Raw genomic sequence first — 21,651 nt, forward strand, 5'->3', positions numbered from 1 at the left:
TTAGATGGCAATGGGGCAGATGTGGTGAAGTGGGTAAAAATAAAAAAGTTTTTTGTTGCAACCAATGGCAGCACAGATTTTATCTTCCAAGTGCAGAATATGAAATAAAACCTGCGCTGTTATTGGCTGCTACAAGGACCAAAGTTCTACTTTTAGACATGTATATAGATGCTGTGTTATTAAAAAAAATTATCCCAGGAACACCCCTCAGTGCAAAGTGTGACCCCATTACATTCAATAGGGCCACTCTCATGCTAAGGCACTTCTTGTGATGTCATCATTAGAATGGCATGGGCGTGCTTAACCCCCCCCCCCCCCCCACACTTGCTATGATCCCTTTACTTGTGATGTCATAATAGGGGCATGACTCACCTACTTATGACATAATAATCAGGGGGTGTGGTCTAATCCTATAAATCAGGGTCACACCCTGACAGCAGTGTCAGTTTCTCTAGCTGTCTGTCACCATGGGGAAATCTAGGAAGAGGAGGAGGTTGGTTCCAAAGAATGTGGTGAATGCTGTAGAGAGCATGGATGTCGGCCCTCGCCAGTATCCAGATGATGAAGAAATGAAATCTGTTCCCAGCGATGATGACAAGATGGATATTGGCCCTCGCCAGTATCCTGATGATGTCGAGATGGAGAATCTTCAGGGGGTCACCACCAACATCAGGGCCTCTTATCCCCGGAAGAGAAAGCGGCCATCTTGTACAATCTGCCGCCGGCTATAACATCTGCCGATAGGCCCTCAAAATAACATCTGCCCCATGGCCATCAAAATAACATCTGCTGCTTGGTTCCCATTTACTATCTGCCGCCTAGGGCCATTTACCATCTGCGGCTTGGGGCCATTTACCATCTGCAGCTTTGGCTCATTTACCATCTACCCCTTGGGGCCCATTTACCATCTACAGATGTTTTTTACCATCCAAACCATCTAAAATTCCCATGAAGATGAGAAGAGCACCACCAGGTCTGGTAAGTTTGGCCGCTTCCCTCCGTCTTCTCTTTGTTTTTTGCAAACTGTTTTTCTTATTTGGATATTTTCTCTTCTAAGATCCGACTACAATACAACATGAGGAACCTCCCGTGACACTATTCCGTCCCTGAAAATCTGCCAGAAGTTTGACCCCCAACCTCCTCTCTACAAATTAGCGGACCTGAATCCAGCCAATCCTGGTGACGGAGCCACTGCCTCCCTTAAAGAGCCGCCTCAGAAAATGCGCCGAAAACCTAAACTGTTTTATAATAAACATAGTTTATTTTAAAAGAAAATTATTTTTTTTATTTATCCTAATTATCAAATTGCACAAATTGTACTCAGCCCTATTTTCTACGGGTATCCTAAGGGCGTTAGTTCAGAGCTGGAGCCTGAAGTGGTGAGTTAAGAATTTTCAAAAGTGTATTATGTAAGCTCACAAATTTTTGTTTGTGCCTTATACTATGCCAGAAAACTAACACAAGTTTCAAAATAAATTATCCCCCCAGGTAATACTTTATGCACTAGTGATATCTCCCTTAACGGTATGTTCACAAAGTGTGAGCCCAGTACATTCAATATGGCCGCTCTCATGTTAAGGCACCATTTGTGATGTCATCATTAGAATCCTAACATGGTTACACTTCTTTTGCATCCTGGTCATCAGTCTTTTTTTAATGGCTGTTTTGCATCTGTTTTTCGTGATCTTTCAAAATGTCCATTAAAAACAGATGAATGTGATTGGCTTTTATTTGATAAAAATCTCAACTCCTGCAGTGCCCTAAGTATACATAATGGCCCCAAACAGTAATAATGCCCCCCATAGTGGCTCCAGAAGTAATAATGTCCCCTATAGAGGCCAATAATGTCCCCCATAGTGGCTCCAGCAGTAATAATGTCCCGTATGGAGGCCCAAAATGTTCCCAATAGTGTCCCCAGCAGTAATAATGTCCCCATAGTGGCCTATAATGACCCCCATAGTGTCCCCAGCAGTGCAGTAATAATGTCCGCCATAGTGTCCCCCAGCTGTACTGTTTATTTTTAGCAAAAAACACACATTCGCCTCACTCCATTTGCATACGCAGAGGTAGTTGCTCCTCTCTTGATTGTGAAGGACCTGCACTAAGTGTGGTCACATCACTGCACCATCCCAGAATGATCACGTTGTGACGTCTAACACTGAGCACATGATCCTTCGGCAGGTCCTTTTCAATCAAGACAAGAGCGACTGCCTCTGTGAGTGCAAGTGGATGAGGTGAGTGTTTTTTTTTTTTTACTCCATAACCATATTGCACTAGAGTACCCATTTCTAACGGCCATTAGACAGGTGCACTGTTGTCTAAGCAACCATTAAAAACGGTCCCATTGAGAAGCATTAAGTGTAAAATTACAAATTTTCGCATGAAACCTGCATGCGTCAAAGTTTGTGACTCTTAGTATGCCAGAAAACTAGTACAAGTCTCAAAATAAATCCTCCAATTAGGTAGTTATCCATCCACTAGTGATATCTCCCACCCTTAAGGATATGTGCACACGGCCTTTTTAACACATAAAGTATACGGTATATTTGGCATGTATTACATTGCAAAATCCAACTGAAATCCACCTTCCAAAGTTTTCAATGGGAACTCATGCTGCTGAATTGCATGGGGCACAAAGGAGGACATTATTATTGTATGGGGGCACTAAGGGGGAAATTATTATTGTGCATGAAAGGGGTATTATTCCTGCATGAAGGCACAAAAGGGACGTAATTTTTCCTTTTGTGTACAAAAGGAGACATCATTATTTCATTGTGCACAAGGGTGGATTATTATTGCATACCTCCCGACTTTTATAAAGCCCAAGCAGGGAGAATATTAGCGGCACGCATAGAGTGGCATGAGAAATTTGTTTTACACTAAGTCTTACCTCTAACTGCGCCCAATGCCTATATTTACACCTACACAGTATAATGCACCCTTAGTGCCCCTCACATCATTTTTATGCCTCCTTAGTGCCCCCACACAGTAGAACGTCTTATTGACCCTACACAGTATAATTCGCCCTTAATGCCCCCATAGTATTTATGCCTCCTTAGTGTCCCCATATTAGTGTGACCATCTGCAACAATCCTGTATATTACACTGCGCCCCATGTATAATCCTGTATATTACATTGCACCCCATGTATAGTCCTGTATATTATACTGTACCCCATGTATAGTCCTGTATATTATACTGCACCCCATGTATAGTCCTGTAAATTACACTGCACCCCATGTATAGTCCTGTATATTATACTGCACCCCATGTATAGTCCTGTATATTATACTGCACCCCATGTATAGTCCTGTATATTATACTGCACCCCATGTATAGTCCTGTATATTATACTGCACCCCATGTATAGTCCTGTATATTACACTGCACCCCATGTATAGTCCTGTATATTATACTGCACCCCATGTATAGTCCTGTATATTATACTGCACCCCATGTATAGTCCTGTATATTATACTGCACCCCATGTATAGTCCTGTATATTTTACTGCACCCCATGTATAGTCCTATGTGTTACACTGCACTGCATAAATAGTCCTGTATATTACACTGCACCCCTTGTATAGTCCTGTATATTACAGTGCACTGCATGAATAGTCCTGTATATTACACTGCACCCCTTGTATAGTACTGTATATTACACTACACCCAATGTATAGTCCTGTATATTACACTGCGCCCCATGTATAATCCTGTATATTACATTGCACCCCATGTATAGTCCTGTATATTATACTGTACCCCATGTATAGTCCTGTATATTATACTGCACCCCATGTATAGTCCTGTAAATTACACTGCACCCCATGTATAGTCCTGTATATTATACTGCACCCCATGTATAGTCCTGTATATTACACTGCACCCCATGTATAGTCCTGTATATTATACTGCACCCCATGTATAGTCCTGTATATTATACTGCACCCCATGTATAGTCCTGTATATTACACTGCACCCCATGTATAGTCCTGTATATTATACTGCACCCCATGTATAGTCCTGTATATTATACTGCACCCCATGTATAGTCCTGTATATTACACTGCACCCCATGTATAGTCCTGTATATTATACTGCACCCCATGTATAGTCCTGTATATTATACTGCACCCCATGTATAGTCCTGTATATTACACTGCACCCCATTTATAGTCCTGTATATTTTACTGCACCCCATGTATAGTCCTATGTGTTACACTGCACTGCATAAATAGTCCTGTATATTACACTGCACCCCTTGTATAGTCCTGTATATTACAGTGCACTGCATGAATAGTCCTGTATATTACACTGCACCCCTTGTATAGTACTGTATATTACACTACACCCCATGTATAGTCCTGTATATTACACTGCGCCCCATGTATAGTCTTGTATATTATACTGCACCCCATGTACAGTCCTGTATATTATACTGCACACCATGTATAGTCCTGTATATTATACTGAATCCCATGTATAGTCTTGTATATTGTACTGCAATCCATGTATACTCCTGTATATTATATTGCACCTCATTTACAGTCCTGTATAATACACTGTCCCCAGTGTATAGTCCTGTATATTTCACTGCACCCCATGTATAGTTCTGTATATTACACTGCACCCATGTCCAGTCCTGTATATTACACTGCACCTCATGTATAGTCCTGCATATTACACTGCACCTCATGTATAGTCCTGTATATTACACTGCACCCATGTTCAGTCCTGTATATTACACTTCACCTCATGTATAGTCCTATATATTACACTGCACCCCATGTATAGTCCTGTATATTACACTGCACCCCATGTATAGTCCTGTATATTACACTGCACCCCATGTATAGTCCTGTATATTACACTGCACCTCATGTATAGTCCTGCATATTACACTGCACCTCATGTATAGTCCTGTACATTACACTGCACCCATGTTCAGTCCTGTATATTACACTTCACCTCATGTATAGTCCTATATATTACACTGCACCCCATGTATAGTCCTGTATATTACACTGCACCCCATGTATAGTCCTGTATATTACACTGCACCCCATGTATAGTCCTGTATATTACACTGCACCCCATGTACAGTCCTGTATATTACACTGCACACCTTGTATAGTTCTGTATATTACACTGCACCCATGTCCAGTACTGTATATTACATTGCACCGCATGTATAGTCCAGTATATTACACTGCACCCCATGTATAGTCCTGTATATTATACTGCGCCCCAAGTATAGTCCTGTATATTATACTGAACCTAATGTATAGTCTTGTATATTGCACTGCAATCCATATATACTCATGTATATTACACTGCACCTCAATTATAGTCCTGCATATTGCACCTCACCTAAGTATAGTCCTGTATATTATACTGCACCCCATGTTATGTCCTGCATATTACACTGCACCCCATGTATAGTCCTGTATTTTACACTGCACCCCATGCATATTCCCTGGCTCGGACTGGCCCACAGGGTTACGGGTATATCCCCCGGTGGGCCCCTGAGCAAGGTGGCCCCTAGTCTCCCACCCTCTGCACAAGTGGCACATTGCTTCGTAGACTTACTGCACTACATACATATATTCAATGTACAGCACCTCAACCAGCCTATGTTCATATAAAAACTTGATAGATTAAAGAAACTCCCCAGTTTATTATTATGGACACGATCAGAGCTGAGATGACTTCTAGGTACAGAGGAAAGCTGCCAGTGTCCTTTTCTCCCCAGGACCTACCTTCTCAGATGTGCTACAGGGACTCCCATATTCAGTAATTTGGTAGCATCTTGCTGCTGTGTGAGCAGGTAATATCTGAATGTATCCATACGGTGGGCCCCCAAAATACATTTTACTGGTGGGCCCTAGGCACCCTAGTCCGACACTGTATGAGCTGTCAGGAGTTCAGAGATAAGGGTTACAGACTGATCCCTTAGAGCAGCTCCCTGACGAGTAAACCAAATGAATAGTCTGCAAATAGTAACTGACAGCTGTACAGAGAAAACATCTGACAATTTCTAATAAAGAAAAAAAACTATATGACCACCTAGTAGGACCACACAGAATTACATAATACCTACATAGATATAGTGTATAGCCAGGTTTTAAACCACAAACAGCCATCTTGTTGGGATGAGACTAAGCATAATAGGTATACAAGGTAAGGACAGCCAGGATGTCACACTAGTCACACATATATTGCATAGTAAAATACTTGAAAAAGGGAAGAAAAAAATGTATAAATGGATCTCCACTAAAAACTGCACTAAAATATGAAAACTCATCAATCATTGTAAAATCACACATAAAAGTGCAATATAGCATGTATAGTATGTAACTGAAAAAAATAGTTTTAGTCCCAAATGCAATAATAAAAAAATTGCACCAAAGATGTCCATATCCTCTAAGCCCTAGAACGCTGATATTGTGAGGTGCAGCCTCCAATGTAAGTTTCTGTACGATTAATTTTTTATTTTTATTTTTTTCTAAAACATGCTCTAAATCACGGAAAATCATACAGTAATTTTACATGTGTAATTGCATGTGTAACGTTATTGTGATGTACCTATCACATACAATATGACACAGTGAAGCCTTGGCCTAAGCCAGGCATCCTCATTCTGCGGCCCTCCAGCTGTTGCAAAACTACAACTCCCACAATGCCCTGCTGTAGGCTGATACCTGTAGGCTGTTTGGGCATGCTGGGAGTTGTAGTTTTGCAACAGCTGGAGGGCCGCAGTTTGAGGATGCCTGGCCTAAGCCATGAAGCTGTCTGCAGCCAACTGATGAATCTAGGTGGCTTGCACAAGCAAACAAGGAGTATAGCAATGATAGCAGCACCAGAGACCAACCACTGAATGATAACTGGTGATGTAAGCAAAATCTATTTGCTCTCTGTAAGGGTCCATTCACACGTCCTGTTTTTTTTCATCCTGAAAAACGGTCCGTTTTTTGCGGATTCGTTGTTCCTGAAAATGTTTCCGTATGTCATCCGTTTTTTGCGGATCCGCAAAAAACGGGAACATGTATACATTTCAATAATCAAATAAAGTTGTTTGGATTTCTTTGAAAAAAAATTGAAAAAAAAATAAAAAAAAAAAAAAAAAATTTGTTATGTGTTTCCGGGAACGGAATCCGCAAAAAACGGATGACATACGGAATGACATCCGAATGTCATCCGTTTTTTGCGGATCCATTGACTTTGTATTGTACCAGGATCCGATTTTTCAGGACAAGAATAGGACATGTTTTATATTTAAACGGACATGCGGAACGGAACAACGGAAACGGACAGCACACATTGTGCTGTCCGATTTTTTCCAGGACCCATTGAAAATGAATGGGTCCAGATCTGGTCCTGATCTGTTCCTGAAAAAACGGAACAGATCAGGAAAGAAAAAACGGACGTGTGAATGTAGCCTAATTCTGCTAAAAGGAAACCAGGAAAATCTCTATGTTCTTCTCAAAAAGAAGAGCAGCAGACGGCCAGATGTCCCTGCACCAGCTTCCTCCGCAATTAGCAACTCTGTGGCATTTCCAGCAGTTCAGAGTTGCTTTGTTCAGCAGAAACATACAACACTGATGCCACTCCTACCATGCACAGTCACAGGACACATCAGGCTGGCATTCAAGCCAGAAAAACAATCAGATGCGTTTCCCTTAGGCTTCCAGCATGACCACTGTGTCAATATACTGCATACCAATGCTGTAGGGTTATGTTTCTAGTATGAGCAAATAAGAACTTGAAGAGTGGTCGTACTCAAGGTACCTGCTTCTTTGACTATGGCACATGGCACTTACATTTCCTTGTATAAATAGGCATAAAACAAATTCGTTTTTTGTTGGATTATATAATTGTGCCAAGATCCATCAAATACTGTACTATTGAGCTGTTACTCCCCTTGAAACCTTGCTGGAATTACCCGACTCCTCCGCATGGTACTGTTGTATAGAGACACAGGAGGCTCAACTAGTCACTGTGCTTGGCCACCTCTCATTTATTCTCCACTTAGATGGAGCATTTTTGTTTGTCTTTTTTGAACAAAAAATGCCACAGCCAGATGTTACATTATTATATGCTGGACAAAAAGAATTTATAAAATGCCCTACAAACAGTGCAATTTTTGTAGTGGCATGTTAAGACAATTATCTGGCATTTTTGAGTTTTTCTCAAATCATAGCATTTGTGGTATTTTCCTAGGCCTTTTTTTTTATAGAGTTCTCTATACAAAAAAAAAGCCTGAGAAAATGGCAGTCAAATGTGATTTTAAAAATGCAAGCCCCCCCAAAAACACTTGTAAAAAAACACATGAATTTCAACCCAAAAAAGGCCCAAAAAAATACATAGCATGGCAGCACCCTAAAACACTCACCCATACGATGATATATGCAATGACTTTCATGAAAATTCCTCACTGGTTTTCAATCCATCAGTAACTTGAAACAAGAATCATATGGGTGCTTTCTTGAAGGCAATCTGGTAGTGGTGAGTTTATTTTTATTTTTTTTAAGGGGTCATTCCCATCTCACTCATTAATGTCTGAGATCCTATGTCACCTTCAAGAGTTATTCCTGTCTTAGCTATCTTATTTATGGCTGAGATCAGAATACCCATCCTATGCAGCAGCCAGAGGTGGCTGGATTTACAGGTGTAGCTAAGCTACAGTGTTTCTGTGACCCCTTGCACTTCTATCATTCGGAGTGTTGGGCTGTTTCTGTAACCCTGGCCACCTGTGGACACCAAAATGGATGGTTATTCTCATCCAAGGCACAAATGAGATGGCTATAATGGAAATAACTCTTTAAAGGGGTTAGGGTCCATTCACACGTCCGTTTTTTCTTTCCTGATCTGTTCCGTTTTTTGCGGAACAGATCAGGACCAGATCTGGACCCATTCATTTTCAATGTGTGCTGTCCGTTTCCGTTGTTCCGTTCCGCATGTCCGTTTAAATATAAAACATGTCCTATTCTTTTCCGCAAAATTCGGATCCTGGTACAATACAAAGTCAATGGATCCGCAAAAAACGGAAGACATTCGGATGTCATTCCGTATGTCTTCCGTTTTTTGCGGAATTCGTTCCTGGAAACACATAGCAAATTTTTTTTTATTTTTCAATTTTTTTTCAAAGAAATCCAAACAACTTTATTTGATTATTGAATGTATACATGTTTCCGTTTTTTGCGGATTCGCAAAAAACGGATGACATACGAATGACATACGGAAACATTTTCAGGAACAACGGATCCGCAAAAAACGGACTGAAATTCGGATTATAGAAAAATACTGACGTGTGAATGTAGCCTTATTCTGGAAAAAATAATGATGAATTATCCTCAGGATAGGTCATCATTATCACATCAGCGGGGGTCCAGGACCCAGCACCCCCGCCGATCAGCTGTTTCAGGGAGCTGCTGTGCTCACCGGAGCTATGGTGAATGATGCAGGCTCCTTGCAACTTGGTACATTGTATAGTGGCAGCGCTTGGTATTGTAGCTCAGCCCCATTGAAAAGGGCTGAGTTACAGTTAGATCACATGACCAATGTACAGTGATGTCACAGGCCTAAGAAGAGGCTGCAGTGCCCAAGGCCTCTTCTAAAAGCTGATCGCGGGGGTAGATAATGGTATAGATAATGATACAGATTGATGCAAAATTTGGCATGCAGTTATGTCTCAGGCAGATAAGTAAATGATTACATGTTTAGTCTGATTAGACACTGGGTATTGCCACAAGAGGGCTTAAAAATGCTTCCCCCACTGTCCTATAAAAGACTCTCAGAGACTACTTTTGGGTAGCGTACCTCTTGGTAAGAGTTTGTTGACTGCTAGACATGCCTCTACGATGCACTCAAAGACATTTTGGCCAGTTGACTAACTTGAGAAGGGGTGCATCATTGAACTGAGAAAAGCAGGACGGTTATTTTGACAAATTGCCCACCATCTAGGCCATTCTTACTTAGCTGTTAGGAAGCATTGGGTACAGCGGTTACATGAGGTCACGCAGACATGGTGAACAGGCTTCGTATAGCCCAGACAGACCTCTAATAGGGAGTATTGTTTGACAAACACTAGCAGCTCCCTCAGTTTCATTACCCACCATCTAGACATAGGTGGCACCTATATTACTCACCGTTGTCTCTGCTCGGACCATTTCCAGGTGCTTAGCAGAAGAAAATTTTGGGTCACGGCACCATTATTTGTCCTGCTATTGACAGCCAACCATCGTCGCCTTCATTTCCAGTGGTGTTGTGAATGAGAAACTTGAACTGCTATGGACTGGAACTGTATCGTTTATGGTGACTAATCCAGGTTCTGTCTGGGATCTGATGACGCTTGGGTTCAAGCATGAAGATCTCGGAGTGAACGTTTCAATCCTGCCTTTGTTGTGGAGCAACACACCGCCTCAACTAAGATGTGATGATCTAGTGAGTTACGACAGCCGGTCACCCATAGTAGTGGTATGAGAGACACTAACAGCTCAGTTATATGTGCAGGACATGCTGCGGCCACATGTATTACCTCTCATAGCAGGGATTCCAACTGGTATTTTTCAGCAGGTTAATACTCCCACATGGCTCCATGACCAACCGTATCTCATCTTGTATCCAGGCTAGAGGTGGCTCAACAGGGTACTAGAGCTTCCTTTCAGTTGAACAGTTTTCCCCAATACGCTTTTCTTTTACTCTAATATTGTAATCACTTCCATATATCATCAGTACATTCACACATAGAAAGTTTTATTCCACTCCAACAACTCCTTCTGGGTCTTTTTGAATTTTTATGTCAATGGGTGTTTATACAGCACATGGTACGTGGGAGGCTCTGTGACAGATTTGTTTTGGGGTCTGAAGTTATGCCTCTGTTCATATTATTATATATTTTTATTCTATCTAATCATGATCATGATTAAGACTTTATGTCGAAACGCGTAGACCGTTTTGCTCTCTGGTCAGCCAATGGATTTTAAGATGATGCAATAAATGCTGGATATTTAACAGTGGCCTGATTGCTGGAATTTTCAAATTTTTGCACTTTGGCTGGATTGCTCCTGCTTCGGGGCTTCTCGTGCCCGGCCGTGGCATGTAAGGGTGAGCTGAAGTTTTTTATTTGTTTGTATTTTTATTCCATAATATAGTGGATAACTGGTTACGTACTGCTGCTTAGCATAGCACAGGGGCTGTCGGTGGATCTGCACATTTTATCTATGTTCATGTAGGCTTCCTAAAAGAACGCCTGTATCCTTCTACACTTCATGAATATGCTTATAAAGGGAATTTGTCACCTATAATCTTTTTCCCCACAATTAAAGGGGTATTCCCATCACATACAATGGGGGCATATCGCTAGGATATGACCCCCTTGTCTGATAGGTGCGTGCCCCACCTCTGGGACCCGCACATACAAGGAGAACGGAGAGCTGTGGCTGGAGGACCCCGAGTTCCGTCCACCACCAAGCGCTGCTCCTATACAAGTGAATGGGAGCGCACTGTCCATGCGCGACCCCAGCGCTCAGCTAGTTTCGGCCGCCCCATTAAAATAATGGAGCTCGGATGCGCATGCGCAGTGCACCCTCCATTCATTTCCCCGCTCCATTCTTGTTGTAGGTGCGGGTCCCAGAGGTGGGACCCGGACATATCAGACAATGGGGGCATATCCTAGCAATATGCCCCCATTGTATGTGATGGTAAAACCCCTTTAAAACTATACAGTGACACAAATAACTGGGCATACCATGGGCCATAGACATATAATCAGACTATAGTCTGGAGGGGGCACTTTGACTTCTATGGCAGATTTTTCTAGACATACTCTGTGAGCTGTGCAGAGGTCACTGTATAGGGAGGAGGAGTAGATAAGCTATGACCATCAGCTATTGTGAATGGTGGAGCCTGTGTTAAACAAGATAGATAGATACTGCAGATAGATAGATAGAAAGGTAGATAGTTATGAGATCGTCACAACCATTTTAGGTGAATAAAAGAACTTTGGGGGTCATTGATTAACCAGAAAAAATGGTCTAACTGTAAGACAACTAGAAAGCTGTCTTACATTTCGAAGCGGCAGTGGATGTGCAGAAGTTATGTAGAGGCCCCTGCCAGCTCAGGGCTTTATTAAGACCAGCGTTATTTTTTCACTATTTTTGCGAGGTGCTGTTCATTTCTGTATTTTCTATGTGATGGACTTGAGTTCAGGTGTCCAGAACCAGTACCTGGGGATATTTGTTTAGATATATTTTTTGTACCTCCCTGGTGCTGCTGTGTTTATTTTCTTTGTAGCTAGATAGCCTTGCAAAAGTATTTACCCCCCTTGACTTTTTTCATGTTTTGGTGCCTCACAACCTGGAATTAACATGGATTGTTTAAGGATTTGCATCATTTAATTTACAGAACATGCCCACAACTTGGAAGATGTTTGTTTGTTTTTTATTGTGAACCAAACAACAAATAGGACAAAATAACAGAAAAAGTCAATGTGCATAACTATTCACCCCCCCTAAAGTCAGTACTTTGTAGAGCCACCTTTTGCAGCAATCACAGATCCAAGTCGCTTTGGATAAGTCTCTATGAGCCTGCCACATCTTACCACTGGGATTTTTGCCCATTCCTTCTTGCAAAACTGCTCCAGCTGCTTCAAGTTGGATGGTTTGCGCTTGTGAACAGCAGTCTTTAAGTCTGGCCACAGATTTTCTATTGGATTGAGATCTGAGCTTTGACTAGGCTATTCCAACACATTTACATGTTTCCTACTTAAGTGTTGTTTTAGCAGTGTGTTTGGGGTCATTGTCCTGCTGGAAGGTGAGCCTCCCTCCTAGCCTTAAATCACGCACAGAGTGGTACGGGTTTTGCTCAAGAATATCCCTGGATTTAGCACCATCCATCTTTCCCTCAACTCTGACCAGTTTCCCAGTCCCGGCTGCTAAAAAACATAATGTTTGGGTTTGTGCCAGACATAGCGTTTTCTTTGATGGCCAAAAAGTAAAATTTTTGTCTCATTAGACCAGAGCACCTTCCTCCATAAATTTTGGGAGTCTCCCACATGCCTTTTCGCAAACTCACAACGTGCCTTTATTTTTAGCTGAAAGTAATGGCTTTCTTCTGGCCTCTCTGCCATAAAGCCCAACTCTATGCAGCGTACGGCTTACTGTCGTCCTATGTACAGATACTCCAGTCTCTGCTGTGGAACTCTGATTAATGCCATCCTTACCCGATCCGTGAGTTTTGGTGGGCGGCCGTCTCTTAGCAGGTTTGCTGTTGTGCCATGTTCTTTCCATTTGGTTATGATAGATTTGATGGTGCTCCTGGGGATCATCAAAGATTTGGATATTTTTTTATAACCTAACCCTGACTTGTACTTCTCAACTTGTTTGGAGAGTTCCTTGGTCCTCAAGGCAGTGTTTGGTTAGTGATGCCTCTTGCTTATGTGTTGCGCGCCTCTGGGGCCTTTCAAAAAAGTGTATATGTAATGACAGATCATGTGACAGATTGCACACAGGTGGACATCATTTCACTAATTATGTGACTTCTGAAGGTAATTGGTTGCACCAGAGCTTTTTATGGGCTTCCTAACAAAGGGGGTGAATACATATGCACATGTCAATGTTTTCTATTTCTAAACAATAGTTTTATTTATATATTTTTCTCATTTCACTTCACCAACTTAGACTATTGTGTTCTGATCCATCACATAAAATTCAGTTTAACAAGACACTGAATGTGTAATGCTGTAATGTAACAAAATACGAAAAAAGTCAAGGGGGTGAATACTTTTGCAAGGCACTGTAGATGCATGGATATGAGATAGATAGATAGATAGATAGATAGATAAAATTCAAAAAGCCAGCAGCACTCTAGTATAATAAAAAAAAATCAACATGGTTTATTCACCCAGTGTCAAATAGCAGCGACATATTAACCGTTTGTTGCGGTCTTTCCAAAGCTATGTGAACATGTGTTACAACAGCAGTATATAAAGGTGTGTCAATTCATGGCATGAAATATCCAATTAAAAATAAAAACAATCACAGTTCATAAAAGCTATGTTTAAATAGATACAAATCCATCTGCATCAATGTGAAATTACATATAGTACAGTCACCCCTGGACCAGGGGGAAACACCATCTCAATATTTCCAGAAATGTTACAGATAGTCATATGTACAGGTAGACAAAAAGTTGCAATTTACAGCATGACACGTGTAGTACTGTATAGACGTGTTATAATTGTTAACAATGTATCAAAAACACAGAATGTGGAAAGCTGATGTAAGACCGCGGTGCTCAAATCATCACACCGGATGTCCACTGGAGTTGTAACTCGTAGCGAAGAGAAATTATTACTCATTGTATAACATATTTGTAAACCTTAAACCTACTTATTAACACACATGTCCAAAAGGACTACACCAGGGAAGGAGAACAACACGAAACACAGAGAGAGACACCACTAGTTCACCCTGAAGTCAGCGTTCAGTTTAAGTGTGTTCAAAGGGAATATCCAAAATAATTCTCGCTTTTTAAGGAGAACCTTCCTATCACCACCACGTCTGCCCATCTGTACCTGCTCCAACACACGGAACCTAAGGTCCTTTTCAGAATGACCTGCCTCCTTAAAATGTTTGGAGACTGGCAAATCCATTTTCTCCTTTCTAATGAAATATCTATGTTGGTTTAAACGTGTTTTGACATCCCACGTGGTCTCCCCAACATACCACGCCTCGCATGGACATGACAGCAGGTAGACCACGTGGGATGAATCACATGTCAAGTATTGAGCAATCTTAATTGTTTTATTTGTCGCTGGATTGAGGAAAGAGTCCCCCTTGAGCATAAGGCAACAATTCACACAGTGGTAGCATGGATAGCAACCAGTCTGTGAGGAACCACAGAATGACCTCACAGTGGTCCTGTTGCTGCCCACATTAGATCTAACTAATCTATCACCCAAGTTCCGCCCCCTATGATAGGAGAAAAGTGGGGGTGTCCGAAACGCCTCAATCTGAGGGAAACTGTTACCAATGATCTTCCAATGTTTTCTGATGACAGACGCGATTTGCGGACTGTCAGTAGAATACTGTGAGATAAAGGGAATGTGTGGGGCTACTATAGCCTCATTGCAGGGAGTCTGTGCCCGGTTAGTGTCAACCCGCAACCTGCTCTCTGCAATGAGTTTCTTGGGATACCCTCGAACTGAAAATGTCTTGCTCATTTCCATAAAGCGTAAGTCCCTAGTGGTTTTATCCCTCACAATCCTCTTAACCCGAAGGAATTGGCTGTAGGGTAAAGACTGAACCATGGACGTGGGTGGTGGCTTTCAAAGCGTAACAAAGTATTCTTATCAGTATCTTTCATATACAAATCAGTGGTTAAACCCTGTCCATCGACCTGAACCTCTGTATCCAGAAATTGTAGTTTCTGAGTTGAATAGACAACAGTAAACTTCCCAGTGGGATCGATTTCATTGAGGTATGCGTTGAACGCGAGGAGGCCCAACGTGTTGCCCGGCCACACCAAGAAGATGTTATCAACATACAGCCTGAAGGCCCAACTCATGGTCAATCGATGTGTACAAGCTGCACACATCGAATGAGACAAGGGTGGTCCCCACAGACACACAAAGGTCGTAAATTTTTGACAAAAAATCCCCAGTATCCTTGATGTAGGATTTAGAGGAGACAGCATAATTGCGCAAAAGCTTATCTAAAAAAAAAAAATGGCCACGTTACAAAATAGGGAGCCCCTCGTAGACACAATGGGTCGCCCTGGAGGGGACTCCAACCTCTTGTGAATCTTAGGTTAGGTGTACAAGGTTTATCACAATATAAGTATGTGAAAAGTTTAGCATCAATGATCCCAGCCTCCAAGGCCTGGTTCAAGATATCACGTAATTCCCGTAAAAGACCAAATTTAGGATCTTGTGTGACTCTCCTGTACACCTGTGTGTCATTTAATTGATTATGGATCTCCTGTATGTAGTCCCTGGTGTCCATGACCACAACCCCACCACCTTTGTCAGCAGACTTGATGGTGAGGCTGTGGTCGGAGGCCAGAGAATCCAGTGCAGTGATCTCATTTGATGTAATATTGCCATATCTCAAACAGTTGTTATCAGAGTCATGCTTCAATGTGTCAATATCTCTCCTCACAGCCAAGAAAAAAGTATCAACTGCTGGATGATCTATCACGGGATTAAAATTGCTCTTTAAGGACTCTTTCACACTTGCGTTCTTGTCTTCCGGCATAGAGTTCCGTTGTTGGGGCTCTATGCCGGAAGAATCCTGATCAGGATTATCCTAATGCATTCTGAATGGAGTGAAATCCGTTCAGGATGCATCAGGATGTCTTCAGTTCCGGACCGGAACGTTTTTTGGCCGGAGAAAATACCGCAGCATGCTGCGCTTTTTGCTCCGGCCAAAAATCCTGAACACTTGCCGCAAGGCCGGATCCGGAATTAATGCCCATTGAAAGGCATTGATCCGGATCCGGCCTTAAGCTAAACGTCGTTTCGGCGCATTGCCGGATCCGACGTTTAGCTTTTTCTCAATGGTTACCATGGCTGCCGGGACGCTAAAGTCCTGCAGCCATGGTAAAGTGTAGTGGGGAGCGGGGGAGCAGCATACTTACCGTCCGTGCGGCTCCCGGGGCGCTCCAGAGTGACGTCAGGGCGCCCCAGGCGCATGGATGACGTGATCGCATGGCACGTCATACATGCGCATGGGGCGCTCTGACGTCATTCTGGAGCGCCCTGGGAGCCGCGCGGACTGTAAGTATGCCGCTCCCCCACTCCCCGCTCCTACTATGGCAACCAGGACTTTAATAGCGTCCTGGCTGCCATAGTAACACTGAAAGCATTTTGAAGACTGATCCGTCTTCAAATGCTTTCAGTACACTTGCGTTTTTCCGGATCCAGCGTGTACCTCCGGCAAGTGGAGTACACGCCGGATCCGGACAACGCAAGTGTGAAAGAGGCCTAAATATAACCCCGTATTGCGTAAAGACAATACAGATTGTCTTTCAGCATTGATTGTTCCCACCTGATGTTGCGTGGAAAACCAAATCTTTAACATGATAGTCCTTAGAAATCTGTGTAGGTCTAATTTTAAACCAGTCTGTTTTGGAGACTGGGCAAAAGGAAAGCCCCTTATCCAAAACAGACCGTTGTGCGTCATTCAATATAGTAGAAGAGATGTTTACCACTGTGTCCTCTTTTTGTTTGCTACTTTTGGCGTCGAGATCTCTGGATTTTGGTCTTTTCTTCTCTACTTGTGGTGGCGTTTGCCTCCCTGCCTGGTTCTAATTGATCGGGACTGAGCCCTAAAAAAGGCCCAGATGGTGTACCCTGTGAGGCATCATCCCGTTGCCACATGTAAATGTATCCCTGTGTATAATCCTCCATATCGCAAATCCATTTATGTCTTTTCTTGTCTTGTAACTCAGATTTCAGTTTCTCAAACTGTGGGGTGCATGAGGTTAGATAAACAGCAAAGTCATTGGCAGACAGCAATTCCTGAAGTAAATCTGTATTTTTTCGAATATTATCCTTCAACCATTTATTTTTGTAAATACTCCACATTAAGGAGAATCATATAAAGGCAAATTTGTTGAAAATTTGGGTAAACTTACATCAGCTTTCCACATTCTGTGTTTTTGATACATTGTTAACAATTATAGGATGGCCACGTCTATACAGTACTACACGTGTCATGCTGTAAATTGGAACTTTTTGTACACCTGTACATATCTGTATCTGTGACATTTCTGGAAATATTGAGATGGTGTTTCCCCCTGGTCCAGGGGTTACACCACGTCTGTTCCCTATTTACATTTGCCATACATATGGATTTGTTTGAGGTCTTTTGGGCGCCGTTGACGGTTTGACACGGTGACCCGTGCCAACGCCTTCGCCTCCCTACAACAGTGATGACCTGACTGCTTACCCGGTCGGTTTTGACTGTGAGACACCTTCAATACTGCGTTTTATATTAGTTTATTTTGTTCACTTTTGGGTCCATACAGCATGATGTAAGTTAGGTGGAACGCTTGGCCTGGGGTCCCGTGGCGGCGTCTCCACCACTTTCTATTAGTGAATCGTTGACTGTTGACACAGTCTAGATTCGCTGCTAGTTGCTGTGATCCTGTATGTATCATTGACCATGTTTACTTCTTGCGATCTGGATCATGTGACTATGATCACATGACTTTGTTTTGGGTGGCAACTATTGCTCAGACATGAGCACATGTAGGTATCTCCAGATTTGGCCATCTTTGATGAGGTTTTCATAGAGTTCCTTTGCGCGGGAACTAGGGATTTCGCGCATTCGCATTAACTGAATGTGGACGCTCTCGAGACCGTGATGCTCGGCTGACACTGTTTGCTAACTGGTTTTGTACGTTTTTAATTATCACCACATATTGGGAACACGTGAAATTTAATTATCAATTATATTTGATCATGCACTTTTGCCATGTACTATGTATTTTTGCACGAGGCACTGTCACTTTATCTGTACTATATGTAATTTCACATTGCTGCGGATGAATATGTATTTATTTAAACATAGCTTTTATGAACTGTGATTGTTTTTATTTTTAATTGGATATTTCATGTAATGAATTGACACACCTTTATATACTGCTGTTGTAACACATGTTCACATAGCTTTAGAAAGACAGCAACAAGTGGTTAATACGTCGCTGCTATTTGACACTGGGTGAATAAACCATGTTGATTTTTTGATTATACTGTAGTGCTGCTGGCTTTCTGAATTTTCTCCATTGAATGGGACCTTGGTGCCAGTTAGTATTGGCCTGATACTGCTAGTATGCTGCGTCTTCATTTTCCTTTTTAGATAGATAGATGACTGATGGAAAGATGGATAGATAGGTAGGTGATTGATTGATTGGTAGAATAGATATGAGATAAATAAAATTCTAGATAGATATGAGATACCGTATCACCCTGCTGATACAGATGTCCGATTTGGTGGCCGGCATTGATCTGCCGTTCCCCGATGCATGGATCAGCCTTGTCTGCTGTATACTGCGGTGCTCTTGACACTGTACAGGTCCTTCTCAAAAAATTAGCATATTGTGATAAAGTACATTATTTTCTGTAATGTACTGATAAACATTAGACTTTCATATATTTTAGATTCATTACACACCAACTGAAGTAGTTCAAGCCTTTTATTGTTTTAATATTGATGATTTTGGCATACAGCTCATGAAAACCCAAATTTCCTATCTAAAAAAATTAGCATATCATGAAAAGGTTCTCTAAACGAGCTATTAACCTAATCATCTGAATCAACTAATTAACTCTAAACACCTGCAAAAGATTCCTGAGGCTTTTAAAAACTCCCAGCCTGGTTCATTACTCAAAACCGCAATCATGGGTAAGACTGCCGACCTGACTGCTGTCCAGAAGGCCATCATTGACACCCTCAAGCAAGAGGGTAAGACACAGAAAGAAATTTCTGAACGAATAGGCTGTTCCCAGAGTGCTGTATCAAGGCACCTCAGTGGGAAGTCTGTGGGAAGGAAAAAGTGTGGCAGAAAACGCTGCACAACGAGAAGAGGTGACCGGACCCTGAGGAATATTGTGGAGAAGGACCGATTCCAGACCTTGGGGACCTGCGGAAGCAGTGGACTGAGTCTGGAGTAGAAACATCCAGAGCCACCGTGTACAGGCGTGTGCAGGAAATGGGCTACAGGTGCCGCATTCCCCAGGTCAAGCCACTTTTGAACCAGAAACAGCGGCAGAAGCGCCTGACCTGGGCTACAGAGAAGCAGCACTGGACTGTTGCTCAGTGGTCCAAAGTGCTTTTTTCGGATGAAAGCAAATTTTGCATGTCATTCGGAAATCAAGGTGCCAGAGTCTGGAGGAAGACTGGGGAGAGGGAAATGCCAAAATGCCTGAAGTCCAGTGTCAAGTACCCACAGTCAGTGATGGTCTGGGGTGCCATGTCAGCTGCTGGTGTTGGTCCACTGTGTTTTATCAAGGGCAGGGTCAATGCAGCTAGCTATCAGGAGATTTTGGAGCACTTCATGCTTCCATCTGCTGAAAAGCTTTATGGAGATGAAGATTTCATTTTTCAGCACGACCTGGCACCTGCTCACAGTGCCAAAACCACTGGTAAATGGTTTACTGACCATGGTATTACTGTGCTCAATTGGCCTGCCAACTCTCCTGACCTGAACCCATAGAGAATCTGTGGGATATTGGGAAGAGAAAGTTGAGAGACACAAGACCCAACACTCTGGATGAGCTTAAGGCCGCTATCGAAGCATCCTGGGCCTCCATAACACCTCAGCAGAGCCACAGGCTGATTGCCTCCATGCCACGCCGCATTGAAGCAGTCATTTCTGCAAAAGGATTCCCGACCAAGTATTGAGTGCATAACTGAACATCATTATCTGAAGGTTGACTTTTTTGTATTAAAAACACTTTTCTTTTATTGGTCGGATGAAATATGCTAATTTTTTTAGATAGGAAATTTGGGTTTTCATGAGCTGTATGCCAAAATCATCAATATTAAAACAATAAAAGGCTTGAACTACTTCAGTTGGTGTGTAATGAATCTAAAATATATGAAAGTCTAATGTTTATCAGTACATTACAGAAAATAATGAACTTTATCACAATATGCTACTTTTTTTAGAAGGACCTGTATATGTGTCTGTCAATTCTAGATGGGGGGCCATGCTGGCACGCGCATGCGCCTGAATGCGATGTTCAATAGTGGCCATCTTTGTTGTGGTCCTTATGCCGTTTATTAGTACTGTGAGTTTCGCGATAACGGACGGAGTGGCGCATGCACCGATACTCTTTCCGGACGCCAACATTTTCCACCAAGTCTCTCTGGCCTAATGCGACCCATTCAAAGGTTTTTAATCATTTTTATTGATATATTATGGTAACACACCTGTTCACTTATCACATTTGATTGTTAATCATGTATTTTTGGCGATTCTGTACTGTACGAATCATGCTATGGAATTTTTACTATTACACTTATGCTTTTGCGCAATTGGATTATCAAGATAAATGAATTACACTTGCAACAATATTGTATTATTTATGCATTTGCACTTTATTATATTATGGATCAATTTGTAATTTGTTAATCACTGGCACTATTTATATATGTTATTATGCACATGTTATTCAGCTGGACAAAGGCTCCAATGAGAGAGCTGAAACGTTGCTGCTAGATGGGTAAATAAACCGTCCACTTTTTTCAACACCAATTGGAGTGCTGCCTTTCTTCTTCTTTTGTGTATACTTGGGATCTTGGTCTCAGGTCCCTCAGGAGGATTTTGCACCCATTTAACTTTTGTGTGCTGCTTCTTTCCCCATTTTTTCGAGATATGAGATAGATAGATAGATAGATAGATAGATAGATGATAGGAGATAGATAGGAGATGATCGATAGATAGATGGATAAATAGATAGATAGACAGATAGATAGAAGATAGATAGATAGATAAGAAATAGATAGATAGATAATAGAAGATAGATATATATGAGATAGATAGATAGATAAGAAATAGATAGATAGATAGATGATAGATATGAGATGATCGATAGATAGATGGATAAATAGATAGATAGACAGATAGATAGAAGATAGATAG

Source organism: Bufo gargarizans, chromosome 3 (assembly GCF_014858855.1).
Source record: "Bufo gargarizans isolate SCDJY-AF-19 chromosome 3, ASM1485885v1, whole genome shotgun sequence".
Classification (NCBI taxonomy): domain Eukaryota; kingdom Metazoa; phylum Chordata; class Amphibia; order Anura; family Bufonidae; genus Bufo; species Bufo gargarizans.